This window comes from Silene latifolia, chromosome 1 (genome assembly GCF_048544455.1).
Source record: "Silene latifolia isolate original U9 population chromosome 1, ASM4854445v1, whole genome shotgun sequence".
Lineage (NCBI taxonomy): Eukaryota > Viridiplantae > Streptophyta > Magnoliopsida > Caryophyllales > Caryophyllaceae > Silene > Silene latifolia.
In genome coordinates, this window is record NC_133526.1 from 47033080 (window position 1) to 47053254 (window position 20175).

Below are 20175 nucleotides of genomic sequence, written 5' to 3' on the forward strand. Positions count from 1 at the left end.
TGCAAGACTAATTAATCAATTCTGATCAGTAATCAACTAATTAGAAGTAATACGATAATTGAACAACAATAGAAAGCACTTTAACAATCAATTCATAAGTAACCCCTTTTCTAATAACCTAGATCCCCTTTCACCCTAGATAAGAGATTTAGCTACGCATAATAGAAATAAGAACAACAATAACAATAATAAGAAACATGATTGCAAGCATAAAAGATGAACAATGAAATAAATGATTAATAATAAAGGAAAGATTAAGAACAATACCGTAAATAGCTAGATCCGGAAGTAAGAAACTAAGAACAATAAATAAACTAAACTAAGTATTTGAGAGAGTTTTCTAAGGTATCTATACTAAACCTATGTAAAATAAGGCATAAAATAACTTAGGGTACGAGTTTTGGTATTTATAGCAATACATAACCGACTTAAGGAAAGTTGCGGGAATTATAAAACTGGAAGGTTCCTCGATCGAGTCGAGAGTGACTCGATCGAGGCACCAAAGTTCAAGAACACCCAACTCTCGACATTGCGAAATTTAGTTGATTAGGTTAGTTCCTCGATCGAGTCGAGAGTGACTCGATCGAGCATGAAGTTCCTCGATCGAGTCAAGGCTGACTCGATCGAGGCACCAATTTCCTGCTTCGCGCACTGAACTTCAAACGGACGCCATTTCTTCGTTACTTGTCAGAAACAAGTGATTTTCGCGGCGTTGGAAAGTTAAGAGGATAGGCTGTCATCTCCAATTGGAATCACTTGAAAATCAGTTTTAAAACTCAAGATATGGCTCTTCAAAGTAGGCACTTGTAATAAGAAGCTCTTTTCTTCGTGTTTTCTTCTTAACTTCTCTTCCTTCGTTCTTATGGATTCTCGTGCCATGCTTCGTGTATCCCTTCATGCTCACTCCGCGATGCCCATTTCATTCTTTTGCTCCTCAAATGCATTATTCCTGCATTAAACATCAAAAGGCGGAAGTATCAACATTCTAACTTAAAAGGCATGTAAATGCTATAAACTACCACGAAAACCGTATCAAAAGCAATTAAGGGGAGGCATAAATATGTATATAATTATGACTCATCAGCTAGTGCAAAGTTCTTAGAGAAAGAATTTCTCGAGAACAAGACAAGTAATAGAACCTTCGAGCTGTCGGAGATTCAAGAACCAACAACCGAGGAACAGATGGAGGAAGTTGTTCCTTCAACTGATGATACGGTTAACATTCCTCAGGAACCTAGGAGGTCGGGTAGAGTCTCTAATCCTCCAGACAGATACATTGGTATGGTCGAGGAGAATGACGTTTTGCTCCTAGAGAGTAATGAACTCGCTACCTATAAAGGTGCCATGACCTGTTCCGACTCAAAGCTATGGCTTGAAGCCATGCAATCCGAGATGGACTCCATGTATGAGAATAACGTATGGGATCTTGTTGATTTACCTAATCAGGTAAAACCTCTACAGTGCAAATGGCTTTATAAAATAAAGCATTCTGTAGACGGAAACCAGATACCTATAAGGCACGACTAGTGGCAAAAGGTTTCACTCAAGTGCACAGATTGCATTATGATGAAATTTTTGCACCCGTAGTTATGCTGCGTTCCATTCGGATAATCTTAGCGATTGCCGCTTTTCATGACTATGAAATTTGGCAAATGGATGTGAAAACCGCCTTCTTAAACGGTTATTTGGAGGAAGAGTTGTACATGGTACAACCCGAAGGTTTCATAGATCCTGAAAATCCTAAGAAAGTGTGCAAGCTTAAGCGTTCCATTTATGGAATTAAGCAAGTTTCTCGGAGTTGGAATCATCGTTTCGACCAGGTGATAAAAGAGTATGGTTTCACTCGATCAGTCGAGGAACCATGCTTATATATCAAGTCGAGTGGGAGCAAGATTGTTTTCTTGATATTGTATGTCGATGACATACTCTTGATTGGGAATGACATTCCTCTCTTATCTTCGGTTAAAGGATGGTTGAAGAACCATTTCCAGATGAAAGATCTGGGTGAGGCACAACGCATATTGGGAATCCGTATCTATCGAGAAAGATCACGTCGGATGTTATCACTGAGTCAGGAGTCTTATTTGGATAAGATTCTTGAAAGGTTCAGCATGACCAACTCCAAGAAGGGGAACCTTCCAATGACGTCTGGAATGCATTTGAGCAAGTCTCAATCACCCACGACACCTGAAGGGATTGAGCGCATGAGTCGTGTTCCTTATGCATCAGCCATAGGATCAATCATCTATGCCATGATATGCACACGTCCAGACGTGCCATATGCATTGTGTATGACGAGTCGGTACCAAAAGAATCCAGGTGAAACACACTGGATAGCTGTTAAAAACATCCTAAAGTATCTACGGAGGACTAAGGATTGGGTATTGACTTATGGAGGAGACACTAAGCTATGTGCAATCGGTTACGCAGATGCTAGCTTCCAAACAGATCGAGATGATTCTAAATCTCAATCTGGATTCGTCTTTACTCTTAATGGTGCTGCGGTCAGCTGGAAGAGTTCCAAACAGGATGTTGTAGCAGATTCTACTACTGAATCCGAGTACTATGCCGCTTCGGAAGCAGCAAAGGAAGCCATATGGATGCGTCAATTCTTACAAGGACTAACCATAGTTCCTAGTTCGAATGATCCGATCACCATCTATTGTGACAATAGAGGTGCCATCTTCCAGGCCAAGGAGCCTAAGTCTAGCAACAAGTCTAGACATGTACATTGGAAGGCTCACCTAATTCGTGATTACGTGGAGCAAGAGGAGATAGTGATTGACAAGATAGCTTCGGATGACAACATCGCGGACCCTCTCACTAAACCGTTAACATATGATAAGCATATAGGGCACGTTATTTCCATGAGAATTAAATGTGTTCCTGAGTTGTAGTAGTTGATTATGAATTCGATACATTATCTTTTTCATATGTTATTTATAACTTCATCGTTTTATTTCATATTTTGGTTTCATGTGGTTTGTACGACAACATTGAACGCCACAAAGTGAACTGAATTACATTATATTTGTTTTGGTCCGTAATCGCCTACATGAGCTGATAACTCTGGCTATTATTTTGTGAAGTTGATTGATGGTGGGTTCAACGAGCCATAAGTCAAACGGTTGGCTGATCGATCACAGATGCGAGTTATAACGATACCTCGTAGGACATTGTGACAACGTAATGGAGTCCTAAATGTTTAAAAACATTCGGTGCCAGGTCATGGATTGGCATCCATTGTGTTCCTAGAGTCGATTCTTTTGACTATCGACTGTCTCTTGAGATTAAGGCAGTTTTTGGGTGACTTTGGTTTCTTTCTCATGGTCTGCCGTAACAGGAGGCTAATCAGATTTTTTGTTTTGGTCATTTCATACTGTGCTTAAATCTGCAGGATTCGAGTTGAAGAAAATATCCAACCTTTATCAGGTTTAGTTATTTCTTAGGGCCACTCGAGGAGTTGTAACTGAAATGCATGGCCATGCTCGAATGATGATTCGTTTATCAGTTAAGTTACTCTCTAGTCGGGAAAACCACTCTTGATATTGATCACTTGTAAAAACGACCTTTGTGAATACGGATTTTGCAAATTGTTTTACATTGAGTGGGAGAAATTATAGGATATGAGAATCGGTTATCGCACATACACTTGTGAGGACAAGTGGGAGATTGTTGGAGCTTGTGCCCTCCACAATTAGTGTGATAACATTTATAAATCTCTTATAGGTTCTCAAGGGTATACTTAGTATTTTATCAGTTGATTAACGATTACTTAATAACGGTTGGCTTGCTAGAAGTTTGACGTTATTATCATTCTGATGGCGGTGATCAACTGGTCCCTAAAAGTCACACGTAAAGGATGTGTTTGAGAGATGTGATTATGGAAATATAATCACATTGATGCCTTATATGACTAAAAGGTCAGTCCATGTATTTGACTAAACAGTTAGTCAATGTGATGATGAGACGATTATTTAATACAATTAAATAATATTAGCTGAGACGAATTAACTGTCAATTCGTAAATTGAATATAAACTGTTATATTTAATTAATGTATATAATGTTACCTTGAACGAATTAAGATGTTAATTCGTAATTAAACGTAATCGGTTATATTTAATTAGCTAATTATAAATATGCGATATTTATAGTTAAAGTATATATTATACGAGATTGTCATAATAAAATGTTGACAGACCGGTATTAATAAATCGACTACAAACTGTTGTGTGTAGACTTATTAATACATGTCGACATAAATTAGACAATTGAGAAAATAATACACATTTTATACATTTTGAGGATTACCAAAATAAGAAGATTTTCTCCTCACTTTGGTAGTTGGTGAAAACCAAAAATAAGGAGATAATTCTCCTTATTATTTTCGGTGGTCAAAACAAGAAAAAGAAGGAAAAAAATATCTTCCCTCAATCTCTCCTATTTCGGTTATAATAGGTGAGTAGGGAGATTATTTTTAACCTAATTTTTCTTAACAATTCTCTCATCAAAAAAACACAAAAACCCTAAAATTAATTAGTGAATTTGGGGATCTCATTCTAGCAAATTGAGAGGCATTTCTCGGAGCATCTTGGGTGCAACAATTAGGAGAATATCAATTCGATATTGTTCTTAGGCCAAATTTGCTAGGACCAAAGGTTGATTCATATCTTTATTCTTTTGTTTATGTAATTTCATTTATGACTCGCTTTTTATTATTATAATTTCGTTATAATCCTAAAATTTATAGAGGAAGTATACCGATATTTCCCACACATTATTTGTATATTAGATTTTATATATATATCCATCATTGCATTATTTTATAAATATTATTTAAAAAATAGGTTTCCTGTCATGAATGCATGTACATATTTCATAATATTGTTTTAACTTGTTATATTATTAAAAGCAGAAATGTTATCTTATAAGACACTCCAACGAGGATAACTCTCTGTAGGAACCTCTTATAAACGACCATTAAATGATGATGCTTGATCAATTGAGTTTTGAAAACTCTTGGTTATAAATATAAACCTCTATCATACGATTGAAAGATTATCGTGATTAGTTCCATAAGGGAATATTCAAAATACTAAAGAGTTTATTTGAATAAATTGGGTTGTCTCAACCTGTAGTTGAGCATATGGAAATTCATATATGAATGAATTTCAGTAGCGAAAATCTATAATAAGGATGTCAATCCATACAGTAATAAGATTTGGCAAGAAAGATCGATGTTTTTTCAAAGATGAATTGTCAATCAGATTGATTCTCCCGAAGAGAATGAATTCAGAAATGATAGTTGCACTCTTTTTCCCTTCGACTAGGTTTTTTATCCAAATGGGTTTTTCCTAGCAAGGTTTTTAACGAAGTAGCACTAGAAGCGCATTAATACGCTATAGTCATGATGATCTTCATGATTGTTAAGATGACTTTTCCGGGTGTGATTCCGGAGCAGGATTTGTGACTACGTAAGCTTGTTGAATGATGTCCTTGCTTGTCTCTTCCTCTCGGTCTCTCCTGTAAAGATGAACAAACTGAGGACTCGGCTTGGTACCGAGCGTACTCACTCCGACGCTCAAGTCAGTAAACTTAAAGAGATTAAGTTGTGTGTTACTTGGCAAAGTATATTGTAGAGAGATAAGGGAGTTTATACCATATTAATAGTGATTTTTAGGATGAATTGTGGATCGTTTTCTCAATGAGGATTGAGGAGTATTTATAGACTTTCACCTTTTGTCACGTAGTGGCCAAGTGGCCAAGTGGCTAGCAGGTGAAAAGACTGTTCTACCCTCGGCCGAGGGACCCATGGCAGGCCGGCTGGCCTAGTTGACTCCATGCCGAGGGGACTTGGATGTGAGTACGCGGATATGCCTCCCGGCTGGCTAGTTTGCCTAGCTGAGACCCAAGTGACAGGCCGACAGGCTGCGTCGGTTAGGCTGTCTAACACGTTGACTTGCTGTGGATGTCTTTGACCTTGCTCAATATGTTGACTCGGTCAGCGGGTGCAGAACAGTCTTTCAAGATCAAAAAGAGCGAAACATCGAGGCTTACGTCGACGATGCTATTGTAAAAAGCAAGTCTGACAGCGAGCACTTGGCCGACTTGAGCGAAACATTTTGTTCACTAAGGAAATATAAGATGAAGCTTAACCCAATGAAATGCAACTTCGGTGTCCGGGCCGGCAAGTTCCTCGGCGTGCTTGTCAGCGCCAGGGGAATTGATGCCAATCCAGAGAAAGTCCAAGCGATACTAGACCTGCCGGAGCCGAGAAATCGAAAAGAGGTTATGACGCTGACCGGAGAATGGCGGCTCTTGCCCGCTTCATCTCTCGGTCGGCCGACAAGAGCACTCCGTTCTTTACGGTCTTTGAAAGGGAATAAAGACTTTAGCCGGGGGAGCAACAGAGCACGCTTTCGTGCAACCGAAAGCTCACCTTCTTACACCGCCGACCCTGTCCGGGCCGATCTTTGGGGAGACGCTATACCTATACTTAGCGATTACCTCGGCCACGGTCGGTCTGTAATCGTCCGGAAGAAAACAAGCAAAGAACACCCAATCTACTTTATCACCATACATCACGCTGCCCGCCGAAAGAAATTACCCACTAATTGAAAAAGCGGCCTTCGCCGTCGTCGTTGCCGCAAGGAAGTTAAAACCCTACTTCGACGCACATCCCGTGACGGTCTTAACCGACCAGCCATTGGAGAAAGCCTTAAAAAAATTCGAAAAATCAGGGAGACTTATCAAATGGGCAGTGGAGCTCTCCGGTTTTGGCATTCAGTACAAACCAAGACCTTCGATAAAGGGGCAAGCACTTGCAGACTTCCTGGCCGAGTGCACATATCAAGAAGAATCACATCCCGGTGTGTGGGAAGTATACAGCGACGGGTCCTCCACGGCAAACAGCTCGGGAGCGGCATCCTTATCACCAGCCCCTAACGGGACGAGTTTGAGTACGCCTTGAAGTTTACCTTCTCGGCCTCAAACAACGAATCCGAATATGAGGCGGTGATAACGGAATCGAGTTAGCTAGAGTGCACGGGCGGAGCATATTGTGTTGAAGACATTCACTCCTAGTGACATATCAAATCGAGGAGAGTATGAGGCTCGAGACGACGGGATGGTGAGATACCCGAAAAGGTCAAAGCGACACCGCAAAATTGAAATTTTTCCAAATACAATGTGTCCCAGTGTCCGAGAACAACCGAGCCGACGCTCTCTCAAAACTTGCCAGTTCAAGCATCAAGAATGTCGGTCGAACCGTGCTGGTGGATATCAGGAATGCTAAAAGCATCACCGAGACCGTCGGCATGGTGGGCGGCGACATCGGCCGAGACGACGTGGATGACTCCGATAATGAAATACAAACTAACAAAAGAGTTACTGGAGGACCGCAGTCTCTCTCGGAAGATAAAGAGGATCGCCGCAAGGTACTTGGTGTTCGAAGGAGAACTATAGAGAAGGTCCGTGATAAGACCACTTTTGAAATGTGTCGGCCCGGCCGACGCGAGCTCATACTTGTGAGAGATTCACGAAGGCATCTGTGGACATCACATTGGGGCAAGAACGCTAGCCCACAAAGCTCTCCGAGCCGGCTACTTCTGGCCTACCATGCTTGAGGATTCCAGAGCTAAGACCAAGAAGTGCAAGAATTGTCGATGCATGCTCCTGATACACGCACCTTCCCGAAACTTTCAACCAAGATTTAGCCCCCGCCATTTGCACAAAGGGGGGGATGGATTTATTAGGGCCATTTTCGACGGCCTCCGGAGGAAGGAAGTACCTAATCGTCGCTGTTGACTACTTCACCAAATGGGTCGAGGCTGTCGCGGTACCTGCCAAGACCACGGCGGCCGTAAGAAAGGTGATTTGGGAGAACGTCATAACTCGTTTTGGGTTACCCCAAGTCATGGTATTTGACCACGGCCGAGAGTTTTGGAGTGACATGGTGATGAACTGGCTAGAAAAGCTCGGTATCAAGTTCGCATACTCCTCCGTCTGCCACCCTCAGAGCAACGGGCAGGCGGAGGCAGCTAATAAAACATTATTGAACGGTTTGAAAAAGAAGGTTGAAGATCTAAAGGGAAGATGGGCTGATGAACTACCCGCGTCCCCGTGGTCACTTCAACCACGGAAAAAGAAGCAACAGGGTACAGTCCATTCCACCTAGTCTATGGGTCTGAGGCCGTCCTACCAATTGAAGCAGCGGTGCCGACATTCGAACGCAAACCTTTGACCCAGGCGAAAATGAGGAAGGCCTGAGAGCCTCCCTAGACCTGGTCGAAGAAAGTCGAGACACGGCACGGCTCAACTTGGCAGTCTATCAAAACCGAATGAGAAGAGCGTACAACCGAAGGGTCCACAAAAGGGACTTAAGAGTAGGAGATCTAGTCCTAAGAAAGTCGGCCGCAACAAACAAAGGAAACATCCATGGTAAAATGACGGCCAACTGGGAAGGACCCTACAAAGTGGTTGAAGAAATGAGGCCGGGGACATACCGGCTGAAAGACATGGAGGGAGTGCCTCTAATGAGCCACTGGAACACAGACAACCTTAGAAAATACTTCATATAGCGGCGGAGATGTCCGAGACCGTTGTGGGCATCCCAATGCGTGATTATATCTAATGAAGAGTGATCCAAGTTTTCCATCAAAATGAAGAGCCCCCTCCGTAGTCGTACCAGAGTAGACGCCGCGGCCAAAGCCGGGCAGTCACTACCAAAGTATAAGAGCGTATAAGTACAGTTGAGACGCAAATCCGACTGCCCCGGCCAATCCGGGAGTGGCGGAGGAAGCGATCAATATGTCTATAGATACGGAAAGCAGTCGAAACGTAAACTCGATTGCCCCGGCCAAAGCCGGGAGTGACGAGGGAAACGCGATTTGCCAACAGCAGTTGATACTCGCGAAAGCGACCAACATGCTTAGGAACGTATAAGTACAGTTGAGAAACGCAAATCTGACCGCCTCGGCTAATCCGGAGTGGCGAGAGGAAGCGATCAACATGTCTACAGATACGAACGCCGTCGAGCCGTAACCTCGATTGCCTCGGCCAAAGCCGGGAGTGACGGGGACACAACGACCGATACGCTAGCATGTTCACAACGGCGGTTGGGAAGCGCAACCGCCTCGGCCACCGAGAGTGAAGGGAGGAAGCGACCGACATTCCAACATGTTTAAAAACGTTAAGTACATTTGAGTTACGCATTCTAACTGCCTCGGCCAAGCCGAAGGTAGAAACAAAAAAAAAAAAAAGCGCTCAATTAAAAACGTAAGAAGACAACTGAAGGCAAATGGACAAACTTTACTAAAAATGTTTACGGTGATACAAAACAAGTCGACGCCGTCCCCATAGGGATAGCCTAAACACAACCTACCTAAGCTTACAAAAAGAAGGAACAACAAAAGGTTACGAGACATAGAGACTTGAAGCGCCAAAAGGATGGCGGGAGGAAAGGCTCAATAGTTGGCCCCCGAACAGACTAAAGTCATCCGAAGGGCCGGGTGAATCTGTGATGACCGCCCGTCTCCCTATGCTGTTCTTTGCTCGCCACCGGCAGCGCAGCAGATCATCTTTGGTGGGCGGCCCGAAAGAAGGCTTGCGCTTCACGTGCCCTTGCCCTCTCGCCTCCTCTCTCGGCCTCCTTCACCTTGGCATCCCGGGCCGCCCTCTCCACAGCCTCCTCAGCGGCCTTCGCCGCCTTTGCCTTCTCCGCAGCCTCTGCCTCTGCAGCAGCGGCCTTCTCATCCAGAAGCCGGTCAAACTCTTGCCACGGGAAGTCGCCTTCCGGAAGGAGCTTTTTGATCACATCCCTGGTAGCATCTTCGGCCTGGTCCCGGTACTGGGCTCACATGTTAGGGATAATGACGGTTTTAAGCGTCTCAATGTCCTTCTCCCCCTGGGCAAGGATAGCCTTTGTGTTCTTGTGCTCCTTCGCCTCAACCGAATGAAGAGTCTTCCACCTCTCCTTTTGCCCAACCACGGCGTTATAGCCGCCCTCCAATTTGTCCCGCTCCTCCCGCAGCTTAGCGGCATCAGCCAATGCAGCTTCAACCTTGGCCCTCTCGGCTAGGACCGCCTTCTCAGCGTCCTCCCTAAGCTTTTGCTCAGCGAGGAAGTCCTTCTTGGCGGCCTGGAAGTCTTCTTTCGACCTCTCGGCCTCCTTCTTAGAGGCAGCAAGCTCGAGCCTAAGCCGTTCAAGCGCAGGGGCAGCTTCAGCCATGACCTTTTCTTGCTCCATAATATGAGCGCCGGCTAGTTCAGTCCACTTCGCCAGCTTCTTGGACAACCTTATGCCTTCCACCCAAAGTCAAGGGGGAAGGCTTCGTGGATGAGGAGTCGACGGTGGCATTTTTATCACCCGTCCGCACAGCCGCTTCTCCAATTGTCGTTCGGTGAGAGCGACAGTGGCGGCGTGGATCTACAAAAATCCGCACAAAGCATCCATGTCAATATTCATTGACATGTCGAAAGCCCGTCATCGGAATGCCTAATGAACCTGCTAAATACGAGCCGTAGGTTAGATCCGTACCAGCCTTGGCCTTCTTGGTTGGAGGGGCCTGACCCCTTTTCTTTCCCTAAGATCGGAATAAAGAATGCGAAAGGCGTTGCCTCTTTTCTCTTGTTTGAAGGAGGAGGACCCTCCGCAACGGTGACCTCCTCTTCAACATCAACGATGACCACCGCTCCTTTTGGATTACGGGGACAAGATCGAGCCGAGCCGACGCCGTTGCCGCCCGTAGACGTTGTTTTTGGTCTCCGTGCGACGCACGGCAATCTGCGCTGAGCCGCCGCCACATCCAAAGTGCCTTCAATCGTTGCTCCATAAGTTCGTGAGGGGCCGGTCTGCGATCACGTGGCGCGGCCTTAGGATGCAGCTCAACAACTCTCCCGTTCTCGTCAAGTCCCAACCTCTTGAGGACGGAGACAGGCAGTTCCGGGCCAAATCGGTCTGCAAAAGAAACGAAGCAGGAGTTAAGCAAAAGAAATAAAATAAGGTTCAAACACAGAAGCATAAAAAGCAAGGGTGGGCCCCACACCGACCCCACTCACCCTGTTCGAGGGCCGGTATGAGGCCGACGCGGCAAAGCAGCTCATCCTGAAGAACGATCTGCGTCGGGGGCATCCATCCCTTCGGCGTGCCGTCCTTCTCGACCTCAAATGTCATTGCCCGCGTTTCGTCCTCATTAAGATAGACCTGGGCGTCCATCTTAAGCTTACTCCAGGAGACATATTTGTCATGCTCCCCTTGATTCTCACACCGCAAATTGACGCGCTCGAAAGGACCGGAAGAGAGTAGTCCTCCGGAACCTCAACGTATACCCACCGCCCCTTCCAGTCCTTGCAAGATGTCAACTTGGAAACGGTGACGAAACCCGGCTCGGTCTGTATATTGTACCACCCCGAGCCGCCTAGGGTAGTCTGCTTAAGATGGTGGAGCCGGCGGAAGAGGTTCACCGTTGGGGCCTCCCCCTTAAAAAGACATAACCAAACAAAGCCAATAATCGTCCTAATGGCCAACGGATGCAGTTGGGCAACGGCGACATTCATGGCTTTAATTATGGCAGCAACGTATTCATTCAGAGGAAACCGGAGCCCATACTCCAGGTGTCTGATGTATACGCCAATACAACCCTCGGGAGGGCAACAGACGGCCTGACCCTCCTCAGGGATAATTATTTTATACCCCCTGCCGAAGGAGTAATGATCTTCAAAAAGGTCAGAACCGGAACAACTGGCAAACTTGTTCGTCCAAGCACGATCAGGATTGATCGAACAGGCGTCGCCGTGCCACGAGACATGCGGCCTCTTTACGACAGAAGGGGTCGCCTCATCATCGTCATCATCAAAACCCTCCAAAAATTGCTCATCAATTTCAGGAGAAGGCGGTTTGAGACCCCCAAACCCTATCGGGGTGACAACCAGTGCCTCCTCTTCATCAGGACGCGACGGTTCGCCCCGGCCCTACAGAGAGGTACTAGGTTGAGCATCCGCAGAAGACATAGTGACAACAAAAACTTAACAATTAAAAGTTGGAAAAATTTGTTTGTTTACCTTGGAAAAGTGCTACGCCGAGTAACGCTTTGAAGACTAGAAAGAAATTCCTTCGAAAAAACTAAGAGAGGGAATTTTTTTTTTTTGAGAAAATGAAGTTTGATGGCCAAAAAAACGGGGCACACTGCTCTATTTATAGAGCAAAACCCATGAGGCGGACCAATCAGGGCAAAGACCATGAAACGTCCACCAATCAATGCCAAGCCACGTGTCAAGCATGCAGCCACGGAATGTCAATCGACATACAGTGATGAATCTTCTTTGACACGCTCCTTGGTATCTACTTGCAACGCCACCGATCAACCAAGCTTGGCGGACCGTACGGGCAATCAAAAGCACGCGGCACTCTCAACCTTGGTCTCGGCCAGCGCCATTTTCTTTTCCACATCGGATGTCCATTACACAACTATGTGGAGGGGGGATATGGTACGGCCTGAACAGAACCAAGCCGAGGAAGAAGAAGCCGGGGAAGAAGTTCAACTTGCGCAGAATACGCTCAACACTCATCGAAGGTCCATACCACGGCATAGACTACGCTGGGGGCAAATTAATGGGGCATATTCTGCACCCGTGACCGAGTCAACATATTGAGCAAGGTCAAAGACATCCACAAAGAAGTCAACGTATTAGACAGACCCTAACAACCCGCGGCTGTCGGCTGTCACTTACTGGTCTCGGCTAGGCAAACTAGCCAGCCGGGAGACATATTCGCGTACTCACATCCAAGTCCCCTCGGCATGGAGTCAACTAGGCCAGCCGGCCTGCCATGGGTCCCTCGGCCGAGGGTAGAACAGTCTTTCCACCTGCTAGCCACTTGGCCACTTGGCCACTACGTGACAAAAGGTGAAAGTCTATAAATACTCCTCAATCCTCATTGAGAAAACGATCCACAATTCATCCTAAAACTCACTATTAATCTGGTATAAACTCCCTTATCTCTCTACAATATACTTTGCCAAGTAACACACAACTTAATCTCTTTAAGTTTACTGACTTGAGCGTCGGAGTGAGTACTCTCGGTACCAAGCCGAGCCCTCAGTTTGTTCATCTTTACAGGAGAGACCGAGAGGAAGAGACAAGCAAGGACATCATTCAACAAGCTTACGTGGTCACAAATCCTGCTCCGGAATCACACCCGGAACAATGACAATTGGTACGTTTAGACATGCATATAATGTTATGTCATCCATTGAGAAGAATTAAAATTATTTTCTCTCAAAATTGCGGTGGTATTTTTTTGAAATGAAAATCAAAGAGTTATCATGAAATGATGACCATATCCAGATTATGAGTTCCGAAGAAATATGATACTGAAACTATCAAGGATTTCTATTGATTGGAGATATCAAGTTTATTATCAACCACGATGGGTTCTATTTCAACAATCGAGAAATTACATCAAAACATGGATTATTTCAAGATATATCAAGTTATATAATCATCAGGGGGAGTTAACACGTGCTGTACTCTTTTCCTTATCCATGGTTTTGTCCCACTGGGTTTTCCTTGGAAAAGTTTTAATGAGGCAGCTTGTTATGCGTATTATGAGAATATTGTCATCGTGAGACATTGTATTTTTTTAGGTAATGGTCATCCAAGAGGGAGTATTATAAAATATGTATAGTGGATGACCATTATACCCTTACATCCCCAACCATTGTATCTATTCCCAACCATTGTAACATTTCATCTCCTTATCCTTTAGAAACCATTGTTACCTTTCACCAAAAGATCTCTTTGTATTCTTTATATATATGCACATGTACCTGGAATAATATACAATAACAATGCTCACTTTCTCTTATATTGTTCTCTCTATTTATATTATCTTCTCTTATCAAATTAGAATTATAAAACATTTGTATTTATTCAACTAAATTGATTTGGTGATAATCTAATAATGTACGTTTGTTCTCACTTTTTTGGTCAATTCCGATTCCTGGTCAAAACAAGAGAGTATTTGGGTGATTTGTGTATTAAGCTACTTTTCGATCTCAATTTTTTTTTTTATCTAGATATATGTTTTTCTAGAATAATAAATTTTTGAGTGCAAAAGAGAATGTTAAGGTGAATTTGGGCATACCTTTTTCTTCAAAAAATATTTGACCTAAAAATAAAAAATGCATTACTTACCTGAAATTTTTTAATTTACATTGCGCAAGAAAAAAAATATTTAAGGGCTCGTTTGGTTGATACGGGAATTACATTGACGTGTTAAGAGCATCTCCAATGGTTGAGCAAAAGGACTTGCTTGCAAATTCTTAAAGTTTCAAGTTAGTTGCTCAACCATTGGAGAGCTCCACATGAACTAGCTTAATTCCTACATTAAAATTCACGTGAATTACAATAATCCATTTGGTTGCCATGTTGGAGTTTTACTTTCCTAGGAATTTCCAATGACCATGAGGGGGGTAGCCGGGTAGGTAGTTAAATTTCTCCATCATGTAGGAGTTGGAAATTCCTAAAAGTTTTAAACTCCCCCATTTTACAAAAAATGGGGTAACCAAACAAGTTTTTAAAAATCCCAATTCATGGGATTCTAGAATTCCCATGAATTGGGTGAACAACCAAACGAGATCTAAAACTTATAAGACATTTTTTCGTGTGAGCCGGGGTGTTCATGTCGACGCCGCGAGTGCTCTCACATAGAGGTAAAACATCTAGGAATTTGAGCAAAAATCAACCCCTTACCTCACAGACTCATGGTTTAGGGATGAGGTGAGAAACCAACGCAGGTTCACACCGAAACCATCTGATTATAACCGACATTTAGTGTACTCCTTTATTAGAGACTAGGGAAGTTGATCTATGCCAAAGTAGGGCCATATATACCTAGAGTAGAAATTGATAGAGAAGACTATTACTCCGTCTAAAGAAGCCAAAATTGCCAAACTCAAGCCAAGTATATTGTCCTAAAGCTGACTAGATTAGTTTAGTTGTTCAACATCCACGTTTTTCAAACATTTCAACTTTCAGTTAACTCGCTGACTCCCGCTTGATTTGAGTTTTGCTCCATTTGGTTCAACCAAGCGTATTGCTAGTGAGGTCTACACTTCGTCACAAGCTAAAGATGGGATAAAAATATAAAATGTGATCCATTTAAGACGAAAATGTAACCATTTTACCTAAAAAATTACCAGAACAATTTCTTAAGCTATAATAATTTGTCATTAAAATAGTCACATTTTATCATTAAAATGACGACATTTGGCCCGTCTTCAGCTTCTGACGAAAAGTGTCCGTCTTCAATGAGAATTGGTGTTGGTTCAATTACACAAATTCTTGTTTCAGACGGATACTTTTGGTCTTATTTGTCAGACAGATAAAATGTTGCCATTTTTTAAGAAAATGTAACCAATTAATTCACAAAATGTTATGACTAGAGGTGTCATTTTTTACCCTGAAAATGATGTGAACAATAATGGTAACATGTTATCAGAAAATAACAACATTTTATTGTAAAATGATGACATGTTATCCGTCTTATTTCAGACCAAAAGCAATGGTCTTAAGAAAAACGGACAGGTTCAATTAATATTTGCCATTTTGTCAATTATATTTTTGCCACTCCTACTTGGTATGCCACTAGTGTAGAGCTCGTGCGAATGCACGGTATTTTAGATAGTCATGTGTAGAGAACTTAATAATAAATGAACTTTAAATTTTGTTTTTAATTATTTACAATTGTTAATGTGCAAAAATATTAAGAATTAAAATAGACCGAATCTTACATTTTTACTCGGAATAAGTTTATGATTAAAAAAATAAGATTGTTTACAAAACTTATGCTTATTTTTACGTATTTGAAGCATATAACTATTTTTGTAATTTTTGTTACTACATACGGAGTAACAATTTAAACGGAGTAAAAAATTTAAAGAATAAAAAACTGAAAAGCACATACTGCTTTTAATAAAATGAGTAAAATCTACATATGTTTTAAATATAATATATTTACGACATTTAAGATAAATATATTGGATTAATGAGATAATAATCAATAAAACACTTTGGGATATTCTCTCGTGTACCCCTCAGCTTTTTCATTTTCTATGATATACCCTTCTTTTCATGCAAAAAAACTTTGACCGTCAATAACTCTTGGCTACAAGTTCAGAATACGATAAACTTTTTTTCCAAATTGATTGTCTTTAAGAGGTCTTCCGTTTGAAAAAAAAATTCACCGACGTCTCAACTTGTAGTTGGGAATTATGGTCGGTCAAAGTTTATTCGTTAAAAAATGTTTGACCAACCATAACTACCGGCTATGAGTTCAAAAAGCGGTGATTTTTTTTTTTCAAATTGAAGGCCTTGACGAGATAGTTGGTTTGAAAAAAAAAATTACCGTTTTCTGAACTCGTAACAGAGAATTATTGTCGGTCAAAGTTTTTTTTGCAAAAAGCGAGGGTACACCATAGCAAACGAAAAAGTTCGGGGGTACACGAGAGAATATCCCAAACACTTTTAGCCTATAAAAGTTGCGGTGTTTGAGAAGATACCGTGAGTCTGTGACACATAAAGGTCATATATTAGGTCCAATACATATTTAGATAAAGTTAGGTCCAATTTCTAGCTAAAAACATTTAAGCGGAAAAATTTCCAGTTTTCTTATTCTTTTAATATAAAAATAATATAAAAAGGGATGCCGTCTCTTCCAACAGCTTACCGCTGACCTTTTTTATGCTTCATTTGTCATGTCTTGTGAAGGGTCAGTGATAGCGAGTAAAATAGGGAAGATGGACAATGAAAAAAAAGAAACATATTTTTGCATCATTAATTAGTATGCAATGCGTAAGCTTATCACGTACAAGGTGTCCCGTCTTTAGCTATATCCGTCTATAGCAAGACTAGCTGCAAGTTACAACTGTACAAGACTGAAGGCTCACATATTTGCCTTTGCCATATAGGAGTATAGGAGTATGATATATTGATGGCTATGTCAAATCTTATCTTAATAAAAACAAGAACATTTAAAGGATTTCTGTGCAGCCACATCATCATAGCAAGGTTTTTTTTTTTTTTTTAAATTCCGGAAATATGGGTCCCACGGAGAAAACTACGGAAGTAATTACAAAATAACGTTTGTTATGATGTTATTTGCGAAATTGTTCGGAATGTACTGATTTAATTATTCGAATAGAACAACTAATGTAGTCTACCATGAAATTTTCCAACATTTGGAATGATATTAGACTACTTTCGTTAATTCTACAATTATGTTTCTTCAATTTGATTGTAAACCCTTTTCAAATTTGATGACTATTTTCATTTTATAGCGATATTTATATTGTTTGATTTTTATTATTTCCCATATATTGCATTTATTATATAATATATACTATGTTTCACGTTACAACACCGAATTTGTGGGGTTTATATCACATATTTACAACTTGTGCAAGCTTCAATCCATTGCAAATTTAACACGCATTTTATTCTATTATCAATATATAAAAGAAATACAAAATAAAATATCTATGTATATTACTTAACAATTTTTAAATATTTACTTTCAGTGATTATAAGTTCATACCCGTGCAAATTGCACGGGTTGAAAACTAGTATTCTTTTATATGAGTATATAAGGCAAATTATTTACTTCTATTTATATATTCTGTTTTAGTTTTATTCATCTCCTTAATTTAGAATCCGTGTAAAATTGCACGGACATATATTAAAATTTATAAATAAGCTTTTAGAGTTTTACTAGGTAGTATCTCGCGCTTCACGCAGCCTGTTTTAAAATTTTATGATTATAATTGAAGAAAAATAATATAATTCATATATGACCTTCAATATTTTTTCTTATAAATAATTTTTTCTAAATTTTGTTTTAGGTTTAACTGCAATGTCTTAAAATAAATTACATAATAATTTTAATTAAAACTAATAAGTGATAATTAATTATGCATGATCAACGTTTTATAAATAAACTAGTTTAGTTGCCCGTGAAAATCACGGAACACTTATAATGATTCTTTTGTAAATATAGTTAAAATATAGCATGTAGATTGTCGATTCATATAGGCTCTCTCATTCACTTAGTTTGCCACATATATTAATATGATAGTTTTAGTTTATTTTTTTTACGCATGGATTCGGATTTAGGGGGCTAGCAATGACGCTCTCCCCCGCTGTAAATTTAAAATCTCACAAGTTTTGATTAATTTTTTTGATTTTTTTTCGGATTTATTTTGTAGTTTTACTTTTTGTCCCTGTTAAAATTTTTCGGCCCCAGACTTGAATTTTGGCTCGGCCACTGGGATTGACACGTACATTTAGTGTTAACGTCTATGTTTTGGTAAAAATTTACACTTGGTGTCAGTGGAAGTGCACAAATATACTATATCCCCAGTTGTATAATGCGCATTATACAACCAGTATACATTTATCCGAGCTTATGTATACTTTTTCTGAACTTTTTAAAAGTTTATTTTTTTTTAAGTTGAATTTCTAGTTTAGAGACTTTACAATATAGCTCAAATTCTTAAAAACAAAACTCGAACACTTTTGTACAAAGCTTGAATTGTAAATTAAAATAGCCCTCGCAAAGAGTAGAAAAGTCAAACAAATAATTGAGATAAAGAGAGTACAAAATCATACGAATTCAAAATAAGTTGTCATGAACTCATAATTCATGTGATATTCTGATTTACCAGGCGTAAATATGTGAGAAAGTTAGTTCACGACTAAGTTTGAGTAATCCGTCTCCCGGCATGCATTTTCTTTCATTGTTACATCTCCTCCCCTCATGATCAGATAACTTCTTACCTCCTAATAAATTAAATATCAAAATTCAAATGCCGCCATATAATGAATATTGACATTAATATAGACAAACTCAATACAAAACCGTATATCATATGGAGTAAGAGTGATAAAATGATTCTAAACAGTTCAAGAGATAACATTGATAAGCATTGATTTCTACAAGCTTTCCTAATTTGTTAATTATAAATAAGAAACACAAATATATCTAACAAATTCAAAACTTCGAATGAAGAAACGGATTACATTCTGATGGTAGCAGGAATTGGGAGTTTTACTTTTAATCCAAATGTGGTTCCATGGTAGTCTGATAGGCAGTCCTGCAACAACTCGATGACCGGTTACAGCGAAGTTGAATCAACTTAATTATTCTCGTAAATATAGCACCAATTAATTACATACGAGTAAAAGAATATTTCTCTTACCAAATACTACTCGCGTAGTAGTTCCTGCACTTTGAATTTCATGGGCCTGTTTTGTGCTATACGTAGTAAATTAAACCATATTATCCCTGGTAAGATTGACATAGATACACAAACTCAACCAAAATTAAAGTAAAATAACATGGAATTGGGGCAAAGCTGTGAGGCTAGACTATTTGAAGTTAATCAATACGTAACATTTAGTAATAGAGAAGAACAAAGAGAGCACACATTGTAGACAATGTTTTCGGTCAGCCAAGTAGCATTTGCAATTTACTAATTCCATGTCTAGTATTTATCTACCCCTTTCTAATCACTTGCACTTAATACAACTTGAATCTGAGTCTGAAACCGTCAAATAAATTAGTGTTGACAGTAAAATCAGGAGTAATGAAAGGGAGCAATGAAGGTTGGAGGAAAGACATTTTTGGCTCTTCAATTCTTCTCCATATAAAGAAAACAGTCCGTCTTGCTTTAGACCGCCTTATTTCAGACCGTAATAAGACCTCTCACAAGTGAGAAGCACATGGGTGGTGGGACACCCCCATGTGCTTTCCCACTCACACCCTAAATGGGTTTTTCGTGAGAGGAAATAGTATTCGTCTGACCATTTCAGACGGATATGGCGGTCTGAAATAAGAATTTGTGTAAAGAAAAACGTAACTGAATGTGACTTTTCCTTTTCTTTATTACCGTTCTTTTCTTTTCTTTTTTAGTGTATAGGTAAGATGTTGTGTAGGATGGCTAGTCATAGGTGGCAAATAGTGTGTGAGCTGATGTGTCAGCTCAATAGAGGCTCAAGAAGCCTTTTTATGTTATTATATACATTTGTGATTGGTGAAATATCATATTACTCAAAATAAAATTTATTCGAATAATACAACAATCAACAATAAGTTCTCAAATTATATCATTTCACGGTA